Source organism: Ranitomeya imitator, chromosome 2 (assembly GCF_032444005.1).
Source record: "Ranitomeya imitator isolate aRanImi1 chromosome 2, aRanImi1.pri, whole genome shotgun sequence".
In the NCBI taxonomy this organism is placed as follows: Eukaryota; Metazoa; Chordata; class Amphibia; order Anura; family Dendrobatidae; genus Ranitomeya; species Ranitomeya imitator.
This window is the reverse complement of record NC_091283.1, coordinates 429,553,790-429,580,476: the sequence shown is the minus strand read 5'-3', so window position 1 is coordinate 429,580,476 and position 26,687 is coordinate 429,553,790. Positions and strand designations below refer to the sequence as shown.

The window sequence follows — 26,687 nt, the reverse complement described above, 5'->3', positions numbered from 1 at the left end:
AAGGGTTATTTCCATCTTATGAAGTGATAGCATATCGTTAGGATGCGCCATTACATTAAAAATTGGGGAAGATCTGACCACTGGGCCCCCTATGATCCTAAAACTGAAGGGCCCTTGCTTTTGAATAAGCTATGTGCCTAGATTTTTCCTGCATAGTGGTGCTACAGTCTGTGCAGGGATCTGAAATGGGGAGATGCTTCAATTCCTTACATAGCGGAAGAGCGGGAGCGCTGCTCTGGAGTGAGAACTAGTAAGGGTATGTTTCCACGTTCAGGAAACGCTGTGTTTGTGACTCTGCGTTGAGCCGCAGCGTCAAAAATGCAGCGTCCAGCTGTTACAGCATAGTGGAGGGGATTTCGTGAAATCCTGTCTCCACTATGCATTAAAAGACGCATGCGGCATAGCCGCAGAAACGCACATGCAGCGCGTCTTTTAAGAACACAGCATGTCCTTACAATGCTGAAACAACGCAAGGACAGCGCAGGTGACCTGCCAGTGACCTCAGGTGCAGATTTGGTCAGGATTTTACCTGCATAAAATCCTGACCAAATCCTGATGCAATCCTTAACATGGATACATACCCTTAGGCCAGCTTCACACTCAGCGTATGAAAATACGGTCCGTATATTACGGCCGTAATACGCTGAAATGTCCCGAAAATAGTGGTCCGTAGCTCCTCCGTAGGCAGGGTGTGTCAGCGTTTTTTGCGCATGGCATCCTCCGTATGTAATCCGTATGGCATCCGTACTGCGTGGTTTTCTCGCAGGCTTGCAAAACCAACATACCGCTATAGAAATGATCCATGTGTCCCAAAAAGAAAAAAAAATATATATATATATACTGTCTATATATATATATACATATATATATATATATATATATATGTCAGTAGACACATATATGTATATATATTACTATTTTTTCCAGCGCTATACAGCTTGAAAGCCGGTAATTCAATTACCGGCTTTTTCTTTCTCCTTCCTAAAACCCGACATGATTTGAGACATGGTTTACATACAGTAAACCATGTCTTCTCTCCATTTTTTTTGCAGATTCCACACTACTAATGTCAGTAGTGTGTATCTGCAAAATTTGGCCGTCCTAGCTCTTAAAATAAAGGGTTAAATGGCGGAAAAAATTGGCGTGGGCTCCCGCGCAATTTTCTCCGCCAGAGTAGTAAAGCCAGTGACTGAGGGCAGATATTAATAGCCTGGAAGGGTCCATGGTTATTGCCCCCCCCTGGCTAAAAATATCTGCCCCCAGCCACCCCAGAAAAGGCACATCTGGAAGATGCGCCTATTCTGGCACTTGGCCACTCTCTTCCCATTCCCGTGTACCATTAAAAACAATGGTTGTTGGAGTATTTTATTCTACGCCCAATCCAGTCACTGAAGACCCTCGTTCTGTGAAAGAAAAAACATAATAAACCAACAATATACTTACCTTCCGCAGATCTGTAAAGTCCAACGATGTAAATCCTTCTGAAGGGGTTAAAACATTTTGCAGCAAGGAGCTTTGCTAATGCAATGCTACTCCTCCCTGCAAAACCCCGGGGAATGAGTCTAAATATAGATCAATGAGCTATATTTAGCTTCATTTGCGGTGAGGCGCCCTCTGCTGGATGTTCATAGATCGTGGGAACTTACCTAGAAAGCTCCCAGGCAGTAGTGTGGAATCTGCAAAAAAAATGGATTGAAGACATGGTTTACTGTATGTAAACCATGTCTCAAATCATGTCGGGTTTTAGGAAGGAGAAAGAAAAAGCCGGTAATTGAATTACCGGCTTTCAAGCTGTATAGCGCTGGAAAAAATAGTAATATATATACATATATGTGTCTCACTGACATATATATATATATATATATATACCTATTCTATGTGTACACATTTATTCTACCTATTCTACTGTAAGCTGTCAGTGTGATTTTACTGTACACCGCACTGAATTACCGGCTTTTCTCTCTAACAGCGCTGCGTATTTCTCGCAAGTCACACTGCTTGTCCGTGTGTAATCCGTATTTTTCACGCTTCCATAGACTTTCATTGGCGTATTTCTTGCGCAGTACGGTGACAAACGCAGCATGCTGCGATTTTGTACGGCCGTAGAAAGCCGTATAATACTGATCAGTAAAATACGGCAGATAGGAGCAGAGGCATAGAGAATAATTGTGCCGTATTTTTTGCGAGTTTTACGGACGTAGTTTCTGCGCTCTTACGTCCGTAAAACTCGCAAGTGTGAAGCCGGCCTTAGGGTACGATCCAACAATGAGCTTTTCATATATTTTTGAGAAAATGCAAGTAAATTAATAGGTGCAGCAAATCTGCAATATCAAAAACTCACCAAAAAGCTCATTGTGGGAACAAAGCCTTAGGGGTCCCACAGCTGATTAGATCTGAGGCCTCTTCATTTTTTGGAATCCCTATGCTCTATGTATATAAGTATTTTTTTCTGCTCATATCTGAATTTTAACCCCTTCCCGACCCATGACGCCACGTAGGCGTCATGAAAGTCGGTGCCAATCCGACCCATGACGCCTATGTGGCGTCATGGAAAGATCGAGTCCCTGCAGATCGGGTGAAAGGGTTAACTCCCATTTCACCCGATCTGCAGGGACAAGGGGAGTGGTAGTTTAGCCCAGGGGGGGTGACTTCACCCCCCCGTGGCTACGATCGCTCTGATTAGCTGTTGAAAGTGAAACTGCCAATCAGAGCGATTTGTAATATTTCACCTATTAAAACTGGTGAAATATTACAATCCAGCCATGGCCGATGCTGCAATATCATCGGCCATGGCTGGAAGCACTAATGTGCCCCCACCCCACTCCGGCTCCCCTCCGTCCTGTGCTCCGCTCCCCCCGTGCTCTTGTCCGCTCCCCCCGTGCTCCAATCACCCCCCCTGCACTCCGATCCACCCCCCCATGCTCCTTTCCACCCCCCCGTGCTCCGCTCAACCCCCCCGTGCTCCGTTCCACCCCCCCATGCTCCGTTCCACCCCCCCGTGCTCCGATCCACCCCCCATGCTCCGATCCCCCCCCGTGCTCCCCCCCACCCCATCATACTTACCGATCCTGCCGGGGTCCGTCCGTCTTCTCCCTGGGTGCCGCCATCTTCCAAAATGGCGGGCGCATGCGCAGTGCGCCCGCCGAATCTGCCGCCCGGCAGATTCGTTCCAAAGTGCATTTTGATCACTGAGATATAATCTATCACAGTGATCAAAATAAAAAAAATAATAAATGACCCCCCCTTTGTCACCCCCATTGGTATGGACAATAAAAAAATAAAGAATTTTTTTTCCCACTAATGTTAGAATAGGGTTAGGGTTAGGGGTAGGGTTAGGGTTAGGGCTAGGGTTAGGGTTAGGGCTAGGGTTAGGGCTAGGGTTAGGGTTAGGGCTAGGGTTAGGGTTAGGGCTAGGGTTAGGGCTAGGGTAAGGGCTAGGGTTAGGGTTAGGGTTAGGGCTAGGGTTAGGGTTTCGGTATGTGCACACGTATTCTGGTCCTCTGCAGATTTTTCCGCTGCGGATTTGATAAATCCGCAGTGCTAAACTGCTGCGGATTTATGGCGGATTTACCGCGTTTTTTCTGCGCATTTCACTGCGGTTTTACAACTGCAATTTTCTATTGGAGCAGTTGTAAAACCGCTGCGGAATCCGCAGAAAGAAGTGACATGCTGCGGAATGTAAACCGCTGCGTTTCCGTGCAGTTTTTCTGCAGCATGTGTACAGCGATTTTTGTTTCCCATAGGTTTACATTGAACTGTAAACTCATGGGAAACTGCTGTGGATCCGCAGCGTTTTCCGCAGCGTGTGCACATACCTTTAGAATTAGGCTATGTGCACACGGTGCGGATTTGGCTGCGGATCCGCAGTGGATTGGCCGCTGCGGATTCGCAGCAGTGTTCCATTAGGTTTACAGTTCCATGTAAACATATGGAAAACCAAATCCGCTGTGCCCATGGTGCGGAAAATACCGCGCGGAAACGCTGCGTTGTATTTTCCGCAGCATGTCAATTCTTTGTGCGGATTCCGCAGCGTTTTACACCTGTTCCTCAATAGGAATCCGCAGGTGAAATCCACACAAAAAACACTGGAAATCCGCGGAAAATCCGCAGGTAAAACGCAGTGCCTTTTACCCACGGATTTTTCAAAAATGATGCTGAAAAATCTCACACGAATCCGCAACGTGGGCACATAGCCTTAGGGTTAGGGTTGGAATTAGGGTTGTGGCTACAGTTGGGATTAGGGTTAGGGGTGTGTTGGGGTTAGTGTTGGAGGTAGAATTGAGGGGTTACCACTGTTTAGGCACATCAGGGGTCTCCAAACGCAACATGGCGCCACCATTGATTCCAGCCAATCTTGTATTCAAAAAGTCAAATGGTGCTCCCTCAATTCCGAGCCCCGACGTGTGCCCAAACAGTGGTTTACCCCCACATATGGGGTACCAGCATACCCAGGATAAACTGCGCAACAATTACTAGGGTCCAAATTCTCCTGTTACCCTTGTGAAAATAAAAAAATGCTTGCTAAAACATCATTTTTGAGGAAAGAAAAATGATTTTTTATTTTCACGGCTCTGCGTTGTAAACGTCTGTGAAGCACTTGGGGGTTCAAAGTGCTCACCACACATCTAGATAAGTTCCTTTCGGGGTCTAGTTTCCAAAATGGGGTCACTTGTGGGGGGTTTCTACTGTTTAGCCACATCAGGGGCTCTGCAAACGCAATGTGACGCCCACAGAGCATTCCATCAAAGTCTGCATTTCAAAACGTCACTACTTCACTTCCGAGCCCTGACGTGTGCCCAAACAGTGGTTTACCCCCACACATGGGGTATCAGCGTACTCAGGAGAAACTGGACAACAACTTTTGGGGTCCAATTTCTCCTGTAACCCTTGGGAAAATTAAAAAATTCTGGGCTAAATAATTATTTTTGAGGAAAGAAAACGTATTTATTATTTTCACGGCTCTGCATTATAAACTTCTGTGAAGCACTTGGGGGTTCAAAGTGCTCACCACACATCTAGATAAGTTCCTTTCGGGGTCTAGTTTCCAAAATGGGGTCACTTGTGGGGGGTTTCTACTGTTTAGCCACATCAGGGGCTCTGCAAACGCAATGTGACGCCCACAGAGCATTCCATCAAAGTCTGCATTTCAAAACGTCACTACTTCACTTCCGAGCCCCGGCATGTGCCCAAACAGTGGTTTACCCCCACATATGGGGTATCAGCGTACTCAGGAGAAACTGGACAACAACTTTTGGGGTCAAATTTCTCCTGTTACCCTTGGGAAAATAAAAAATTGCAGGCTAAAAGATCATTTTTGAGAAAATAATTTTTATTTTTATTTTCATGGCTCTGCGTTATAAACTTCTGTCAAGCACTTGGGGGTTCAAAGTCCTCACCACACATCTAGATTAGTTCCTTTGGGGGTCTAGTTTCCAAAATGGGGTCATTTGTGGGGGATCTCCAATGTTTAGGCACACAGGGGCTCTCCAAACGTGACATGGTGTCCGCTAATGATTGGAGCTAATTTTCCATTTAAAAAGCCAAATGGCGTGCCTTCCCTTCCAAGCCCTGCCGTGCGCCTAAACAGTGGTTTACCCCCACATATGGGGTATCAGCGTACTCAGGACAAACTGGACAACAACATTTGGGGTCCAATTTCTCCTATTACCCTTGGCAAAATAGGAAATTCCAGGCTAAAAAATCATTTTTGAGGAAAGAAAAATTATTTTTTATTTTCATGGCTCTACGTTATAAACTTCTGTGAAGCACCTGGGGGTTTAAAGTGCTCAATATGCATCTAGATAAGTTTCTTGGGGGGTCTAGTTTCCAAAATGGGGTCATTTGTGGGGGAGCTCCAATGTTTAGGCACACAGGGGCTCTCCAAACGCGACATGGTGTCCGCTAACAATTGGAGCTAATTTTCCATTCAAAAAGTCAAATGGCGCGCCTTCCCTTCCGAGCCCTGCCGTGTGCCCAAACAGTGGTTTACTCCCACATATGAGGTATCGGCGTACTCGGGAGAAATTGCCCAACAAATTTTATGATCCATTTTATCCTATTGCCCATGTGAAAATGAAAAAATTGAGGCGAAAATAATTTTTTTGTGAAAAAAAAGTACTTTTTCATTTTTACAGATCAATTTGTGAAGCACCTGAGGGTTTAAAGTGCTCACTAGGCATCTAGATTAGTTCCTTGGGGCGTCTAGTTTCCAAAATGGGGTCACTTGTGGAGGAGCTCCAATTTTTAGGCACGCGGGGGCTCTCCAAACGTGACATGGTGTCCGCTAAAGAGTGGAGCCAATTTTTCATTCAAAAAGTCAAATGGCGCTCCTTCCCTTCCAAGCCCTGCCGTGCGCCCAAACAGTGGTTTACCCCCACATATGAGGTATCAGCGTACTCAGGACAAATTGGACAACAACTTTCGTGGTTCAGTTTCTCCTTTTACCATTGGGAAAATAAAAAAATTGTTGCTAAAAGATAATTTTTGTGACTAAAAAGTTAAATGTTCATTTTTTCCTTCCATGTTGCTTCTGCTGCTGTGAAGTACCTGAAGGGTTAATAAACTTCTTGAATGTGGTTTTGAGTACCTTGAGGGGTGCATTTTTTAGAATGGTGTCACTTTTGGGTATTTTCAGCCATATAGACCCCTCAAACTGACTTCAAATGTGAGGTGGTCCCTAAAAAAAATGGTTTTGTAAATTTCATTGTAAAAATGAGAAATCGCTGGTCAAATTTTAACCCTTATAACTTCCTAGCAAAAAAAAATTTTGTTTCCAAAATTGTGCTGATGTAAAGTATACATGTGGGAAATGTTATTTATTAACTATTTTGTGTCACATAACTCTCTGGTTTAACAGAATAAAAATTCAAAATGTGAAAATTGCGAAATTTTCAAAATTTTCGCCAAATTTCCGTTTTTATCACAAATAAACACAGAATTTATTGACCTAAATTTACCATGAGGTTTAACAATGATAAATGTAAGGTTATACACATGGGAAGAAGGAATCAATATCACCATTACACACTGAATGGGAAACCACTGGGTAAATCTGACAGGGAGAAGGACTTGGGGATCCTAGTTAATGATAAACTTACCTGGAGCAGCCAGTGCCAGGCAGCAGCTGCCAAGGCAAACAGGATCATGGGGTGCATTAACCCTCCGTCACATACAATATTCGGACTAACGAGTTCACATACAATGTGCCTGTCAGGCGCCTGCTGGAAAAATACCTATAATATCTAATGCTTGCAATTTCAGTGCTCTAAAAGTGATCAGTGACCTTCATAGGGATGTAATAAAAGAGACTACACATAATCAGTTGCAAAAAAAAACATTTACTTAACATAAAACTAATAACTATGAAATACAAACTTTTCAAAACTCCCGCCAAATAGTCCCCAGTTCGACTCTCTCAAAAAAATGTACAAAGAAAATTTTTGAACACAAACTTAATTTTAAGGTACCTTAAGTACTATTAAAAACATTTTCAATCAGAAGTAGATGCTGAGGTTTCCCCAGAAAAGTCACACTTGCAGAGCAAATAGCAAGAATTACACACCATTTTTGCATGTGTCAGGCAAATTGCTTTATGACATTTGAGACATTCATAATTTGAAAGCCTTCTGGTTCCGCTTTCCGTTTGGCAGGTGGTGCATCTCCTTCTTTTGTGAGGTGGTGCAGATGGTGACTTTTCACCATCATCTTCTGGGCGGAACCTTTTGAGCTGAACTTGAAGGCGAGAGGGGATACCGATTGTTTTCACGCTTCTCCTGCGTAGCTCTCCAAGTACTAGTTCATGGGCCAATTTTTTCAGATACAATCGTCTACGGAGTGGTTCAAGCTTGTTTTCAAGATAAATTACTTGTGAATTTATACCACCCAAATTCAACATAGCAAAAAATATGACCATTGGCCAGCGTTTGATGTTTCTGCTGACGTTGAAAGTGGAGCACATCTGATCTGCTGTATCCACACCCCCTTTGGTGGCATTGTAAAATGTAATTATCTCCGGGGTTTTTTCTGCCCCAGTCCCAGGATCGATGGCAGCATCATCATGAAGTGTTGATAGAAGAAGTACGATTTTTTTGGCATGTGGTACATAGGAAACTAAAGCCTTTCCATTATGGAATGCAAACATACTGCTGTACTGTTGTCTCTCTTTCACACTTACAAACTGTGGCGGCAATTCCCTTTTGTTTTTTCTTACAGTTCCCACATATGACAGCTTCTGAATTTTCAGATAATCAATCAGATCACAACTTGTAAACCAATTGTCAGCTGTAATATTGCGACCCGATCCAAATAAGGGTTCAGCCAGTCTTTTTACAACATCAATGGGTTTGTTGCTCACACAGTAAGGACCTTCTGGTTGTTTTCCTGCATAAACTTCCAGGTTGTAAGTGTAGATCTTACTGGCATCAACAAGGGCATACATTTTTATTCCATATTTGTTTGGCTTTGATGGAATATATTGACGAAAGGCACATCTACCACGAAAACCAGGCAGCATTTCGTCAATAGTGAGATTCTCTCCAGGGTAATAACTTTGTTTACAGTTTACAACAAATCTTTGAAATATATCACGAATTGGAGCAAGTCGGTCATGTGTTTTGCGTTCGGTTCGGGTAGTTCTGTCGTCAAACCGAAGGCAACGAATTAGAATCTTGAATCTGTTTATGGACATAACAAGGCTAAATTTTTCAACTCCATCCCCATCTTTACCCCAAAGTTCCTCCAAACTTTGTCTATTTGCCCTATAAGCTCCTGCAAGGTACAGTAATCCAAAAAAAGCACGCAGTTCTATTTCATCTGTGGGCTTGATGGTTCTGTTGCAGATGTACTTGTCCTTTATAATGTCTATATATTGGTTGGTATATGTGACAATAGAGTCCAGAATGTCATCTGTAAATTTACTGTTCCAGCATTCAACTGCAGTTTTTGCATTACGTGCAGTTCCTATTACTGAAGGAAGGTGAGTAATAATGTTTAAAGGTTCCCTACGTTTTTTCTGGAATGGCTTCTTGTTCCATTTAGTATTTTTATCTTTTCCAATATAATATGATCCAACTTCTTCATCCTCACCACTGTCACCATCTTGCTCTGTTTCAGAATCCAGGACACATTCTTCCACCTCATCATGAGAATCAATCTCACTTTCCTCTCCTAAATCCTCATTCAGTGTGAGGTCTCTATCATCTAACAGCATGTTTGTTACTTCCTCAACATCAAGTTGTTTGGATAAATTGTACATTTTCCTCTCCATTTCAGCAGATAATCTGAAGCAAGAGAAGGAATATGTTAGGGAACTACTGTATATGCCTGAGCAGCACACTTTCTTTTATAAAATCTCCCTTATTTCTTTGAAATATCCTCACATTTTGTGCTATACATTCATAAAACAAGCTAAATAAACTATTGTGATGAATAAAAAGATAAAATACCAACCTTACTGAATGTGACGTATTCACATACAATGAGCCTGAGAGATCTGTGCAGCTATATCCTCTCCCCTGAAGCTCTGAAATCCAACTGTGATATCAGGTTTCACAGACCTTCAAGAGACAGGAGACTACCTGGAGGGAGGGGGTTTCCTCACAATCTGGTGAGGAAGGAGAAATGAAAGTAAAAGAGAAGCGCCTGTCAGATCAGTTGTATGTGACGGAGGGTTAAAAGAGGTCTGGATACACATGATGAGAGCATTATACTGCCTCTGTACAAATCCCTAGTTAGACCGCACATGGAGTACTGTGTCCAGTTTTGGGCACCGGTGCTCAGGTAGGATATAATGGAACTAGAGAGAGTACAAAGGAGGGCAGCAAAATTAATAAAGGGGATGGGAGAACTACAATACCCAGATAGATTAGCGAAATTAGGATTATTTAGTCTAGAAAAAAGGCGACTGAGGGGCGATCTAATAACCATGTATAAGTATATAAGGGGACAATACAAATATCTCGCTGAGGATCTGTTTATACCAAGGAAGGTGACGGGCACAAGGGAGCATTCTTTGCGTCTGGAGGAGAGAAGGTTTTTCCACCAACATAGAAGAGGATTCTTTACTGTTAGGGCAGTGAGAATCTGGAATTGCTTGCCTGAGGAGGTGGTGATGGCGAACTCAGTCGAGGGGTTCAAGAGAGGCCTGGATGTCTTCCTGGAGCAGAACAATATTGTATCATACAATTATTAGGTTCTGTAGAAGGACGTAGATCTGGGGATTTATTATGATGGAATATAGGCTGAACTGGATAGACAAATGTCTTTTTTCGGCCTTACTAACTATGTTACTATGTATGTTACCACTAACATGAAGCCCAATTTGTCACGAAAAAACAATCTCAGAACCGCTAGGATCCGTTGAAGCGTTCCTGAGTTATTACCTCATAAAGGGACACTGGTCAGAATTGCAAAAAACGGCAAGGTCTTTAAGGTCAAAATAGGCTGGGTCATGAAGGGGTTAAAAACCACTTTATTTACAAAAGATTGGAAACCCCCTTTATAATTGGCATCCTGCAGCCTAGGGGAATCCCTGCATTAATAGATATACCCGTTATCCCTGTCTTATTCTCTTTTTTTTCCCCTACAGATCACTTAATTGTCATGTACCTCTGCAGGCGAGCACCTCCGCCACCCCCCGTTGGCCTTTTAGGTGAGTTCCATTATGGTCTGTGCAGAATTACAACTGGTGAATGACCGGCATCCTGAACAGCCCCTGGTAAGTAGTTGCACTTGCATTATGAATGTGACCCCGGCAATGAAAGAGTTTACTAGTGCAGAATAAAATTCTTTATAAGGATCCGGTTAGGAGAAGGAGGGTGCTTGTGTATTCTTTTTACTGTTTTTTTTTTCCCCCTTAGATCGTCTGTTTGTGATTAAGCATTGTGCAAAACCCAAGTAAATAAAGAAAAAAAATCATCGTCTGTCGTCTACTCGCCAGCGAACACCATAGGCAAAAGCCAGCTTCATATGGTGCGTGATTGATAGCAGAGGGCTCCTGACATGGTTACAAGTTCTGCATGTCCTTCCAATTAGCTGCACTTTCCCAGTCGCCATGCCAGGTTTAGGGGGGTAGTGGCGGGGAGGGATCCACAGTGGGGGTGCCTATTACTCCCATCAGTGTGACAGAGGTACAGAGTGAGCACCCTCCTCCCTCCTCCTCCTCCATCCTCCTCTCCCCCTCCTAGATTTTCCCTACACTATGTACATTTTCATAGAAGTGCTGCTTGCTTTTGACATGTGCTGAGCTGGCTTTCATGATAAGGCTGTTATCTGCACATTGCATGTATGACAACGCCAAATAAGCAGCGCTGCGCCGGAGGCCAAATACTGCCCCAATCGGACACACGTACAGGCTGAAGCCCAGGAGATCGATCGGTCGGTAAGTGCCACACGCTGTCCTTCTACCCCCAAGAGCAGTATGGGCAAGACGTAAGAGACTTAGTTACGGGGGTCCTGAATTAGTATGATCAGCGAGTAACACTGGGCGCTCATGACCCAATTAATCACAGATGCACTGGTACTGGAGGAAGACGCGGAACTGAAAAGCGTAACCGAGACGTTTTAAGACTTGGAAGGCAGCGAGTGCTCCTGTCATTGCTTGAAAAGTTCTGAAACTTTTATTGCTTCTATTTCCAGTATTTCTGCTTATTATCAGCAAATGGAATATGGTTTACAACTCAAAATTAAAGAGGTTCCGCAGTGTCTCTCATTTCCTCACTGAGCGTCGAGAGACATCCGATGGATTTTTTAGAATAGGACACATGCCTGATTTGTGCCGGGGCTCTGACAGTTGCTTTGGCAAGTGAGGTCGCACCAACCCTTCAAGGCTGGCCGGGGCTATGTATGTCGCGCTACATTGAGATTGTGATGTTGCGTTGCATCTAATAATTCTTTTGGTGTCGCACTGCGACCTATTGTGACTGTGACACAGAATCGCAACAAATTCAGGCGTGGAAGATTTTCTGTCCCTGGTCGTAAGTCACTTACCACATGTCACATACGACTGCGATTTGCATTCAATTTGTCCATTTTTTTAAACAAAATTGCAGCTCTAAAAAGGTTAGGTCCCACGTAGCGGTAATGCTTCCAAATGGATTATTGGAAATTGATTACTTATTGTTAATGGCCATGCAGTTGAGAAAGTTGCTGAGACTTTTGCGTCGTATCCACACAGTGTGTTTCTTTTTTGGGGGGTGCTTGAAATATTCCAAAACCATGGTAAAAATTAACTGATTGTTACCACATTTTTGGAAAATCGTGGCAAAAAACCCGTATTATGTGAACACAGCCACGGGGTACGGTCAGACGGTGCATTGAAACAGAATTGTGCGCGAATCGGCCATCGCTATAGGCTGAATCTCAAATGCAAGTGGGCAGAAACATAGTCTAGGAGCTAGCATGAAGCAACTGCTACGTGGGACCCCACCTTTATAGGGTGACGAGCCATACACCTGTGTGAGTAGTCTCTCTCGGAATGTAATCAATCCTTCCCTGGAGGACAGTAGAAAGATTTGGTCTATTGACAGTGGCGTAATATTTCTTAGTGGTCTTTTCATACGTTCCAACTTTTGTGCTTCCTAAGCTCCAGGGTCCAGGAGAAATTGCAACCCCTGCACCTATTATAGCTACGCCCTTGTCTATTGAGCCTTGTCCAGACTTCATACAATTGCTGTGAGAAGTCTTCTTCTGTGACTGCCCTTCACTTTTCACCAGCAGAGATGACAAAATGTGAAGCAATTGAAGTTTAAACTGTGTGAAAAAGCAGGAAAACCCCTGGAATGTTTTATTTTGCTGCTGAGGTTGATGCCAAATACACAAAAGTTAGGAAAAATTAAGTTGTGCAAGAGGAAATTTGTGTCCTGAGAGCTTTCCTCTGATGCTGGTCACATCGTGTGTTTAGGACAATCTTGAAGATTGAGGGTACGAGAATGCAGCGGTTGCCCCCTAATAATGAGGGTGGAGTTGGGGCTGCGGCAGTGGTCACTGTGAGCACGCCGGGGCAGCACGGACAGTGGGAGTATCTGTTATTATGTGCTAGTATGGAGGAGGAGCTGGGGATGACGTAGGTGTCACAGGTGCTCGGATTTACGCTGGATCTCATGCAAGGGCGCCGTGCACCCATCTGTGGCCACAATCACACGTGTTTTACCGATCAAGCATTTCACCTATATTTGCTAAAAACCACCAGATCCTCAGCTTAACCACATAGTGGTGATATACCCTTCAAGGAGATGTCGGGTACTTTAAGGGCTCACTCGCACTGCAGTGTACAGTGTATTCTCTTATGCAAGAGAATAAGGACGATTATGCTAATGACATTCGGATCCAACTTTGTCAGAGTGTGATCCGATTCTCTCACATAAAAGAGAGAGAGAATTTTTCAGCTCAAAAGTTCAGGCCCCCATTCTTTTCAATGGGGTTCGTGTTCTGGTTTAAGTTCAGGTACAGTTCTGGTACCCGAACTTTGGAATAAAGTTCGGGTTGGGTACTAGCACCCGAACTTCTACTGGTATGCTCATCCCTACTTAGGATAGGTCATCATTATTATATCTGGGGGGTTGCTATCAACTCGCGAACGGCTGGATGTGCTTTAGTTGCAGAGCAGAACAGCACAGCGCCGTCAACTGCATAATGGCCATAGTGGGGTACTGCAGATCCACCGCTATTCATATAGGGGCTAGTGATGAGCCAGTGTACTCGTTGCTTGGGTTTTCCCGAGCACGCTCGGTTGGCCTCCGAGTATTTGTTAGTGTTCGGAGATTTAGTTTTCATCACGGCAGCTGAATGATTTACATCTATTAGCCAGCCTCAGCACATGTGGGGGTTGCCTGGTTGCTAGGGAATCCCCACATGTAATCAAGCTGGCTAATAGCTGAAAATCATGCTGCTTAGGCGATGAAAACTTAATCTCCGAGCAGTCATAAATACTCGGAGATCACCCGAGCGTGCTCGGGAAAACCCGAGCAACGAGTATACTCGTTCATCACTAATAGAGGCGAATTTGCAGTATTCAGTCACTTTTGCGATGCAGGTGACAGAGCTGTGCTGTGCAGTTCCGTACTGATAACATCCTACCTGCATGAGGAAGATCTGATAGGTAGAGACAGGGGTATAACTACAACAGGTGCAGGGGTTGCACCAAGATGGCCGCAGGTCCTTCCGGGTCCTGCAGGGAGGTGGCTTGTCAGCGCCTGCTGAGAACAGGCACTGGCATGCCTCCTTCCCTGCCTGTCAGATTGCTGATCTGAAACTGTGCTGTGCAAAGTGTCAGATCAGCGATCTGACATTATATAGTGATGTCCCATACTGGGACAATGTAATAAAGTAAAAAAAATTATAACGTGTAAAAATATATATTTTTTTAAATCCCCTAATAAAGAAAATAAATATATAAATATTTTTCAAATAAATACATGTATGTAAATAAAAAAAACAAACAATAAAAGTACACATATTTAGTATCGTCGCATCTGTAACAACCCACTCTATAAAACTGTCCCACTAGTTAACCCCTTCAGTGAACACCGTTTTAAAAAAAGAGGCAAAAAACAATGCTTTATCATCATACCGCCAAACAAAAAGTGCAATAAAACGAAATAAAGAAGACTGATATAAATAAAAGTGGTACTGCTGAAAACATCATCTTGTCCTGCAAAAAATAAGCTGCCATACAGCTCCATCAGCAGAAAAATAAAAAAGTTATAGCTCTTAGAATAAAGAGGTGCAAAAATAATTATTTTTTCTATAAAATTGTTTTTATTGTGTAAAAGCGCCAGAGCATAAAAGCAGGATATAAATGAGCTATCGCTGTAATCATCCTGACCCGAAGAATAAAGCTGCCTTATTAATTTGACTACACATGGAACTGTATAAAAGAAAAAAAAAAGCAATTCCTGAATTGCTGGTTGCGTAGAGCGCCGGATAACTGTGATCCCTAACGTTATGTAAAATGTTCCCAATAAAAGCTTCAACTCATTCCAGAAAAAAGCAAGTCCCCACTCAGGTCCATCATCTGTTAACTGAAATATAGGGGGCTTCCACGTTATTGGTAGTACAAAGGCTCTGGAAAAGCAAAATGGCTCCTCACCCGGCAAAAGAAGTTCAGCAAATTCTCCGCTCCCAAATCCAAATGCTCCCCTGTTTCTGAGCCTCAGTGTGCCTAAACCACATATAGTGCCCACATGTTTGGCATTTCGGTAGTGATGAGAGCCTGCCTAATTTACAGGTGCGTGTCTCCAGAAGCATAAGCTGGGCATAATGTACTGGTCAGTACAGTGTACTGGTCACTACGACGGCAGTTTGCAATTTTTACTCAGCAGCATCCACTGCTGCCTGTTTCTGGAAGACACCCATGGAGTCAAAATCGTCACTACATCTGTAGATAAATTCCCAAAGGGTTATAATTTCCAAAATGGGGTCCCTTATGGAGATTACATCTGCACTGTAATATGGCACTAATTCCCTTCTGAGCTTTGCACTGTGCCTCAAAAGTAGTTTTCGACCACATATGGGGTATCGGTGAACTCAGGAGAAATTGCAAACCCAACTTTGTGGTCCATTTTCTTTTTTGCCCTTGTGAAAATACAAAATTTGTAGCTAAAAAAGATTTTTTGTGGGAAAAATGTGATTTTTTTACATTTTTATGGCTTAACGTTATAAGCTTCTGTGAAGCACCTGGGGGTTAAAGGTGCTCAATACAGATCTAGATAAGTTCCCTTAGGGCAGTCTCACACGTCCAGATAATTCCGGTACCAGAAAAATCGGTACCGGAATTATCTGCGTTCATGTGCCGGTGCGTTTCTGTGGCACATCAGTGTGGCACACGTGCGGCACACGTGTGCCGCCCGTGTGCCCACTGGGTACCACACGCACCGTGCCGGAGACAGCGCTAAAGTTTAGCGCTGTCCCCTGCATCGTGCTGAAGCCCCATTCATATCTTCCCTGCAGTAGCGTTTGCTGTAGAGAAGATATGAATAATTGTGTGTAAAATCCAGATCCAGGTCCCCTCCCCTATGGGAGGTGGAGCTGCATATTCATTACTGTAAATGAGCGGCCCCACGTGACCGCGCAAAGGGGGTGGGAGGGAGTTGGGGACCTGGATCTGGATCTTACACACTATTATTCATATCTTCTCTACAGCGAACGCTGCTGCAGGGAAGATATGAATCGCGGATTCAGCACCAGTGGGGGGGACAGCACTTAATGTAGCGCTGTCTCCTGCACGGCACACGGACTGCACATGGACAACGTCCGTGTGCGGTACGTGTTTTACACGGACCCATTGACTTTAATGGGTCCGTGTAATCCGTGCTCTCCCACGAACACTGACATGTCTCCGTGTTTGGCACACGGAGACACGGTCCGCAAAAAATCAATGACATCTGCACAGATGCATTGATTTTAATGTGTGTACGTGTGTCAGTGGCTCCCGTGTTGTGAATTCTGTTGTCAAGCTCCCTCCTGTGGTCATGAATGGTACTTCGGCTGGTTCTGTCCATGGGCTTCCTCTGGTGGTTGTGAGTGGGGCTGCGGCTTCTGAGTTTCCTTCCACAGGTGACGAGGTTAATTCGTTAGCTCGCTGCTCTATTTAACTCAACTTAGATCTTTGCTCCATGCCACCTGTCAATGTTCCAGTATTGGTCTAGTTCGCTCCTGGATCGTTCTTGTGACCTGTCTTCCCAGCAGAAGCTAAGTTCCTGCTTGTTTTTCTCTTGTTTGCTATTTTTCTGTCCAGCTTGCTATTTTGATTTTTGTCTTGCTTGCTGGAAGCTCTGGGACGCAGAGGGAGCGCCTCCGCACCGTGAGTCGGTGCGGAGGGTCTTTTTGCGTCCTCTGCGTGGTCTTTTTGTAGTTTTTGTGCTGACCGCAAAGTTACCTTTCCTATCCTCTGTCTGTTCAGTTAGTCGGGCCTCACTTTGCTAAATCTATTTCATCTCTGTGTTTGTAATTTCATCTTTACTCACAGTCATTATATGTGGGGGGCTGCCTTTTCCTTTGGGGAATTTCTCTGAGGCAAGGTAGGCTTTATTTTTCTATCTTTAGGGCTAGCTAGTTCCTTAGGCTGTGACGAGTTGCATCGGGAGCGTTAGGAGCAATCCACGGCTATTTCTAGTGAAACACATATGGGGTATTGGCATGCTCAGGAGAAATTGCACAACAAAATGTATGGTCCATTTTCTCCTGTTACCCTTGTGAAAGTAAAAAAAATGAGGTTTAAAGGAAAATTTTTGTGAAAGAAAAGTAAATGTTTAATTTTTCTTTCCACATTTCAAAAATTCATGAGAAACATCTGAAGGATTAATAAACTTCTTGAATGTGGTTTTGAGCACTTTGAGGGGAACTTTTTTTTTAGAATGGTCTATTTTGGGCATTTTCTGTCATATAGGCCCCTTAAAGTCACTTCAAGTGTGAGGTGGTCCCCAAAAAAATGGCTTTGCAAATTTTGTTCTAAAAATGAGAAATTGCTGATCAACTTTTAACCCTTATAACTTCCTAACAAAAAAATATTGTTTCCAAAATTGTGCTGATGTAAATCAGACATGAGGGAAATGTTATTTATTAAGTATTTTGTGCGATATGACTCTCTGATTTAAGGGCATACAAACAAGTTTTTGAAAATTGTGAAATTTTCATCATTTTTGCCAAATTTCCGTTTTTTCAGAAATAAACGCAAGTCATATCGAAAAAATTTTAACGCTATCATAAAGAACAATATGTTGCGAGAAAACAATGTCAGAATCACCGGGATCTGTTGAAGCGTTCCAGAGTTATAACCTCATAAAGTGACAGTGGTCAGAATTGTAAAAATTGGCTCGGATTAGGTGAAAACAGGCTTCGTCTCAAAGGGGTTTAAGTACCAGACAACCTCTTTAATGTTGTGATCTTGGTAAGTGTATTAGTTGGTCCAGTTCCCCTCACCAAAAAAAAACCCACCTCCATGAATGTTGTAATTTCTCAAACCTAATCTGATATTTACAGTCCAAGTATGGATAATAATATCTGGACCGGCCATTGGTCTCCTGAATTGAACTCATATATGCCTTCGCCCGACGTCCATCCATGGACATGTCAAACAGGCCTGTGAGATCATTCAGACCTATGTGGTGTTTCATCAGATTTTCTCCTATGCAAAATAAAACTGATGGAGGTTTCTCAAGCTTCTCCTATCAGTTAATGAAAAATGGACAGCACACGTATGGCATCCGAGCGTTGTCTGATTTTTCTTTCACTGACCTATAGATTTTCGTTGTCAAATTTGACTTGGATCAAAATTGGACATGTCGCCATGATTTGGTGTGGACCACTCAGTCTGCAAAAATACATGGACATGAGAACAGCCTCAAAGAGTAAAATAGGTATGATTTCTATCTGTGAAAAACTGATGTCTGAATGAGCCATAAGGGTGGTTGGAATCCTGAGGTCTGAGAAAGTGACGATTTCCCGGACCCCCAACACAGTCCTCCAGTCTCTGCTTCTTACGTACTACATCATTGTCCCCTTTCTATAGAACTTGCACATTGCATCCCCATGGAAATATGCTAATACAGGGAGATTTACCAAGTCTGGAGTGTGGACTAGGTTACAAGCTGAGTTTCTTACTGCCATTTGCATAATAAAATGACACCAATTCTTAAATGGAATCTGTCAGCAGGATTTTGCTATGTAATGTGACAGCAGTATGATGTAGGGGCAGATACCCTGATTCAATGTGTCACCTGCTCAGCAGATTGCTGTAGTTTCAATACAATCAGTGCTTTATGACCAGGAGATTATCACTACAGGAATAGGTGTCATGTCCCAGTCTAGCTAATCTATATAACTCCACCCCCATCACTGATTGGCAGCTTGCAGACAGTGTACACAGCAAACTGCCAATCAGTGATGTGGGTGGGGTTATATACAGCTCAGCATTTGTGCACTGCTCCATCTACAGCAAAGAAAACAGGGATTTTATCAAAACTGCATCAAGCAGTCCAGTAAGTGATTCTTTGCTGGAATCAGGCTGCCAGCCCCTATATCATGCTGCTCTCAGATTCCATAACAAAAACCTGCTGACGATTCCCTTTAAACTGAAATCTGCCCCACCGATGCAAATGGAAAATAAATGGCGGGTATCAATAACCTAGTTGCTGGATTCACACCCTATGTCGTGACCACTGGATACTTTCCCATTATTTTTGCACATATGGAAAACTTCCGTACCCCTCTAATGCACAATGATAAACGTTACAGGATAATTACTATTCATTTCCACAGCAGCACATCTGATGGTGGTCAAAGCTGCACAATCTTTGGCGCAGTGGTGGTAACAGCCTCTCTTGGTCACATATTCTTCTAAGAATAGATTGTTATGTGAGAGACTGTCAGGGACACCTCATTTATTATCCTCTGAATTGTTTGCTTGAGGAATCTCACCGAAATGGTGAAGTTTAAGCAATTTAGGAAACAGAGAGCGAGCCTCTGTCACTAGAATTGGTCCTGTGAGTGAAAAAGACAGTTTATACCTATTAACAAAGCAATCTATATATTTTTAAGTTCTGTTCACGCCAACTAATAGTGAGTACCGACTGGTGTCCATATCTCTGATAGGAAAAAATAGTGTGGTTCTTCTATTCCCAACAGAACTTCTAAGGCAAATGTGAACAGAGTCCTAATATTTATATCAGAGAGACAATTTACCACCTTTTCAGTTAACCATTAAAAGGTATCAACCACTGAGGACTCACAATCTAATATATAAAGCTGAATGTGGGTGTGTATGTCCGGGATTGGCATCTGCACCGTCGCAGCTACAGCCACAAAATTTTGCACAGTCACACGTCTGGCATAGGCTATGTTGTGAGGCGAAATTTTAACCCAGCGCTTTCCAATTCACCAAACAATTTTGCCCCTATCTACATAATGGGGAAAAGTGAAAGGAAAAGTGTTGGAGGCAAATTGACAGCTGCCAGATGTGACCAAGGGGGACTTGAAGAGTGAGAGCGATGGCGCCAAAGAGTATATACAGTACAGTTGCTAAGGTGGGGCCCCGACATGGGATACTCACCACACACGGGGATATGAACACACACACAAAATGCTCCACACACTAATAATAATAGCGCCAACATATTCCGCAGCACTTTACAATTAAGCGGAGACATGTACAAACAATAAATTCGGTACGAGTTAAGACAATTTAAACAGTGACATTAGGGGTGAGGTCCCTGCTCGCAAGCTTACAATCTACAAGGAAATGGGGGGACACAATAGGTGAAAAGTGGTTGTTATTTCAGGTCTGGCAATTATAATTAATAGGGATTTTCATACAAAGCTGCATGATCCGGTCATCAGCCCGTGTGTTTAAGTGCAATAGTCAAGTATCAAGTGCAGTTATCGTGTGCATGGAGGGTGTGGAGACAGATGAATAGTAGGGTGCAGATTCACATGCAGATAATATTTGGAAGGAGGGAACAGGGCAAAGTTAGTTTACTGAGTAGTTGATGTGGTAGGCTTGTTTGAAGAGATGGGTTTTTAAAGCACGCTTGAATAGGTCGGGCCTAGGTATCAGTCTGATCGTCTGGGGAAGTGTATTCTAGAGAGCTGGCGCAGCACAAGAGAAGTCTTGGAGACGGAGGTGCGAGGTTCGGATTATGGGGGATGTTAGTCTTAGGTCATTTGTAGAACGGAGGGCACGTGTAGGGCGATAGACGGAGATGAGAGAGGAGATATAAGGCGGTGCAGAACTGTGGAGAGCTTTGTGGGTGAGAGAGATGAGTTTATACTGGACCCTGTAGCGAATGGGTAGCCAGTGTAATGACTGGCACAAGATGGAGGCATCGGTGAAGCGGCTGGACAGAAATATGACCCTGGCTGCCGCATTCAAGATGGATTGGAGAGGAGAAAGTTTGGAAAGAGGGAGACCGATCAGATGAGAGTTGCAGTAGTCCAGACGAGAATGAATAAGAGCGACAGTAAGAGTCTTAGCAGTTTCAAAGGTGAGAAAAGTTCGGATTCTGGAGATGTTTTTAAGATGCAGGTGACAGGAGCGAGTGAGTGATCGGATATAGGGAGTAAAGGAAAGTTCGGTGTCGAATATGACCCCAAGAGAGCGGGCATGCTGTTTGGGAGTTATGGTTGAACCCTCCAGGGTAATTTCGATGTTGGGTAGAGTGAGGTTAGTAGAAGGGAGAAACACAAGAAGTTCCGTTTTGGAGAGATTTAGTTTCAGGTAGAGGAAGGACATGATGCTAGAGACAGCAGACAGACAATCCTTGGTATTTTGAATTAGGGTAGGGGTGATGTCGGGGGAAGACGTGTATAATTGGGTATCATCAGCATAGAGATGATACTGGAACCCAAATCTGCTGATTGTTTGTCCAATACTGAGTCCTGCGGAACCCCGATAGTAAGGGGACGAGGAGAGGAAGAGGGGCCGGCAAAAGATACAGTGAAGGAGCGGTCAGAGAGGTAGGAGGAGAACCAGGAGAGGGCTGTGTCCTTGAGGCCTATAGAGCGGAGCATAGTGAGGAGGAGCTGGTGATCCACAATATCAAATGCGGCAGATCCAGGAGAATCAGCAGAGAGCAATGACCTTTGGATTTAGCTGTTATTAGATGACACTAGATGACACTACCACGTGCTTGAACACATATACCACCCTCAACACACATTTCACCACACATTCACCCACCTCACCACATAAAAGTTGAAACACAAAAGTTGCCACTCAAAACTCGCCACGCGCAAAATTCGCCACATGCAAAATTCACAACATGCAAAACTAGGCTCACGCAGAACTCGCCACACATGCAAAACTCGCCACATGCACAAAAGTTGCAACACATGCAAAAGTTGCCTCACACAAAACCTGCACATACTCAAAACGCACCACACATAAAACTCACCATGCGCAAAACTCGCCATGCGCAAAACTTGCTACACTAACCTGTCACATGCAACTCGACACACAAAAAGTTGCTACACGCATGTCGCCACACAAAACTCATCTCACAAAAGTCGCTACATGCATGTCGCCACACGCAACTCAACACACACAACTTGACACATGAAACTCGCCCTAAAACACACAAGTCTGATATTATCCTTAAAAAATAAAATTCTGATTAATAAGCAGACAAACTACAAGAGCAACAAATGTACCATATAGGAAATACGGCAGCTGTCAGTCACATGACCTGTCTAATATGTGTATGTGTGAGCTAATATATACTGCCAGGGAGGAGGGCTTCCTGTTGGCTGGGGATTTATCAGGCTGCCAATTTAGCTTACAAATACTGAGGTAAAAATACTGACCAAATAACGTGTGAACAAGGTCTAATACAGGAGGAGATGACACACAGATATATACTATATACAGGAGGAGATGATATACAGGTATATACTATATATAGGAGGAGATGACACACAGGTATATACTATATACAGGAGGAGATGACATACAGGTATATACTATATATAGGAGGAGATGACATACAGGTATATACTATATAAAAGAGGAGATGACACATAGGTATATAGAGGAGGAGATGATATACAGCAGGTATATACTATATACAGAGGAGATTACATACAGGTATATACTATATACAGGACATGACATACAGGTATATACTATATATAGGAGGAGATGACATACAGGTATATACTATATACAGGGGAGATGACATAGAGGTATATACTATATACAGGAGATGACATACAGGTGTATACTATATATAAGGGAGATGACAAGCATGTATATACTGAGGGGAAAATGAGAGGTGTGATGTGAAAATGTGAGGTGAAAATGAAAAGGTGTGAGTGCAAAATGAGAGTAGTGAGGGAAAATAGTGGAGCAATCAGAAAATGACAGATGTGAGGTGGAAATGACAAGTGTTAGGAGGGAATGAAAGGAGTGAGGGGGGATGTTGTGAATTCTGTGGCAGAGCTCCCTCCTGTGGTCACAAGTGATACTTCGGCTGATTCTCTTTGTGAGCTTCTGTTGGTGGAGGGAAGTGGTACTGCGGCTTCTGAGTTTCCTCCCTCAGGTGATCTGGTGAGGTCGTTAGGTGCTTCTCTACTTAACTCCACCTAATGCTTTGATCCTGGCTTCCTGTCAATGTTCCAGTGTTGGACTTGCTTTTCCCTGGATCATTCCTGTGGCCTGCTGCTCTGCATAGCTAAGTTCTTCTTTGCTATTTGTTTGCTATTTTTTCTGTCCAGCTTGTCTAATTTGTTGCTGGAAGCTCTGGGACGCAAAGGGTGTACCTCCGTGCCGTTAGTTCGGTACGGAGGGTCTTTTTGCCCCCTTTGCGTGGTTTTCTTTAGGGTTTTGTGTAGACCGCAAAGTTACCTTTTCTATCCTCGATCTGATAAGAAAGTCGGGCCTCACTTTGCTGAATCTATTTCATCTCTACGTTTGTCTTTTCATCTTAACTCACAGTCATTATATGTGGGGGGCTGCCTTTTCCTTTGGGGTATTTCTCTGAGGCAAGGTAGGCTTATTTTCTATCTTCAGGCTAGTTAGTTTCTCAGGCTGTGCCGAGTTGCATAGGCGAGTTAGGCGCAATCCACGGCTGCCTCTAGTGTTGTTTGGAGAGGATTAGGGATTGCGGTCTGCAGAGTTCCCACGTCTCAGAGCTCGTTCTATGATTTTGGGTTATTGTCAGATCACTGTATGTGCTCTGACCGCTATGTCCATTGTAGTACTGAATTGCCTTTCATAACAGGGGGAATTAGAGGTGTGAGGGAGAAAATGACAGATGTGAGGGGGAAAATGAAAGATGTGAGGGGGAAAATGAGAGGCGTGATGGGAAAATAAGAGAATTGAGGTGCTATAACTAACCACAGATATTTAACTGTGCCCAGGCAACGCCGGGCTCTTAAGCTAGTTCTAAATATTTTTCTATCAGAGGGACAGGCTTCATTTAGGAATAATATGACCTGTATTTTATCGCATTACATGGAGTGTACAGTCTGATCGTGATACAGATATTTCCATATTATTGTGTATAAGGAGCAGTATTAAAGTGCTTATATTTTTCTACATTCTTCTGTATTCTTCTGGGGGAATATTTTAATAGTAATATTCTTGTACATAGGGGCAGTATTATGTTAGTTATATTCTGCATAGGAAGCAGAATTATAGTACCGTATATACTCGAATATAAGCCGACCCGAGTATAAGCCGACCCCCCTAATTTTGCCACAAAAAACTGGGAAAACTTATTGACTCGAGTATAAGCCTAGGGTGGAAAATGCAGCAGCTACTGGTAAATTTCAAAAATAAAAATAGATGCTCCATACGGTCCATACTGTTCATTATTGCCCCATAGATGCTCCATATACAACTGTGCTATATACAATGCTCTGCACCGTTCATTATGGCCCCATAGATGCTCCTTATAAAGCTGTGCCACATATAATGCTCTGCACCGTTGATTATGGCCCCATAGATGCTCTACATAAAGCTGTGCCATATGGAATGCTCTATACCGTTCATTATGGCCCCATAGATGCTCCTTATAAAGCTGTGCCACATATATATATATGCTCTGCACCGTTGATTATGGCCCCATAGATGCTCCTTATAAAGCTGTGCCCCATATATATATATATGCTCTGCACCGTTGATTATGGCCCCATAGATGCTCCTTATAAAGCTGTGCCCCATATATATATATGCTCTGCACCGTTGATTATGGCCCCATAGATGCTCCTTATCAAGCTGTGCCTCATATATATATAAATATATATGCTCTGCACCATTGATTATGGCCCCATAGATGCTCCATAGAAAGCTGTGCCCCATATAGAATGCTCTGCACCGTTCATTATTGCCCCATGGAGGCGCCATAGAAAGCTGTGCCCCATATATATACGGTATATATGCTCTGCACCGTTGATTATGGCCCCATAGATGCTCCTTATCAAGCTGTGCCATATAGAATGCTGCTGGTGCTGCAATAAAAAAAAAAATCACATACTCACCTCTCTTCGCTCAGGACGCCGGCGCTTTCAATATTTACCTGCTCCTTGTGCGGCTCCGTCTCCAGCACTGACGCTCAGTAGAGGGTGCGCACTGACTACGTCACAGCGCCCTCTAACCTGAGCGTCACTGCTAGAGGACGCTGCAGACGGAGCCGCACCGGAGTGAGGAGAAGGTAAATATAGCGCAGCGTTGCGCTCCCCGTATACTTACCTGCTCCTGGCGCGGTCCCTGCAGTCCCTGGCTTCCCTGGCGCTGCAGCTTCTTCCTGTAATTGAGCGGTCACAGTTACCGATCATTTACAGCAATGAATATGCGGCTCCTCCTCTATGGGAAGTGGAGCTGCCTATTCATTTCTGTAATGAGCGGTGCCATGTGACCACTCAGTACAGGAAGAATCTGCAGCGCCGGGGAAGCCAGGGACTGCAGGGACCGCGCCGCAGCAGGTAAGTATAACTACACAGCCCCCGCTCCCCCTCCACTGCCGACCCCCGGGTATATGACTCAAGTATAAGCCGAGAGGGGGACTTTCAGCCCAAAAAAATGGGCTGAAAATCTCGGCTTATACTCGAGTATATACGGTAGTTATATTCTTGTACATAGGGGCAGTATTATAGCAGTTATATTCTTGTACATAGGAAACAGTGTTATAGTAGTTATATTCTTGTACATAGGGGCTGTATTATAGTAGTTATATTCTTGAACATAGGAGCAGTATTATAGTAGTTATATTCTTGTATATAGATGCAGAATTATAGTTGTTATATTCTTGTAAATAGGGGCAGTATTATAGTAGTTATATTCTTGTACATGGGGACAGTGTTATAGTAGTTATATTCTTGTACATAGATGCAGTATTATAGTAGTTATATTCTTGTACACAGGGAGCAGTATTATAGTAGTTATATTCTTGTACATAGGGTACCTTGTTATAGTAGTTACTGTATATTCTTGTACATGGGGGCAGTATTATAGTAGTTATATTCTTGTAAATAGGGGACAGTATTATAGTAGTTATATTCTGCTGCATAGGGAGCAGTATTATAGTACTTATATTCTTGTACATGGGGCAGTATTACAGTAATTATATTCTTGTACATAGGGAAAGAATTATAGTACTTATATTCTTGTGCATAGGGGCAGTATTATAGCAGTTATATTCTTGCACATAGGGGAAGAATTATAGTACTTATATTGTTGTGCATAGGGGCAGTATTATAGAAGTTATATTCTTGTATATAGGGGCAGTATTATGTTAGTTATATTCTTCTGCATAGGGAGCAGTATTATATTAGCTATATTTTTGTAAAAGGGAGAAGTATTATCGTAGTTATATTCTTGTACATAGGGAGCAGTATTATAGTAGGTATATTCTTGTACATAGGGGCAGTATTATAGTAGTTATATTCTTGTACATAAGGGGAAGTATTATAGTAGTTTTATTCTTGTACATAGGGGCAGTATTATAGTAGTTATATTCTTGTACATAGGAGCAGTATTATAGTAGTTATATTCTTACACATAGGAGCAGTATTATAGTAGTTATATTCTTGTACATAGGGGCAGTATTATAGTAGTTATATTCTTGTACATAGGGGCAGTATTATAGTCGTTATATTCTTGTACATAGGGGCAGTATTATAGTAGTTATATTCTTGTACATAGGAGCAGTATTATAGCAGTTATATTCTTGTACATTGGGGCAATATTATAGTAGTTA

At 43.1% G+C, this 26,687-nt stretch overlaps 1 protein-coding gene across 4 annotated transcripts in view; it reads left to right on the top strand.

Moving 5' to 3' along the window:
* The first annotated feature begins 11,192 nt into the window (after nucleotides 1-11,192).
* Nucleotides 11,193-26,687, top strand: part of RIPOR3 (RIPOR family member 3) — a 230,003-nt gene continuing 214,508 nt past the window's right edge. The window contains exon 1 of one of the 4 annotated variants that reach the window (XM_069750879.1): nucleotides 11,193-11,377. The gene's annotated coding sequence lies outside the window, so the exon portion shown is untranslated. The remainder of the gene's footprint in view (nucleotides 11,378-26,687) is intronic. The other 3 variants (XM_069750875.1, XM_069750876.1, XM_069750878.1) reach the window with 3 other exon arrangements.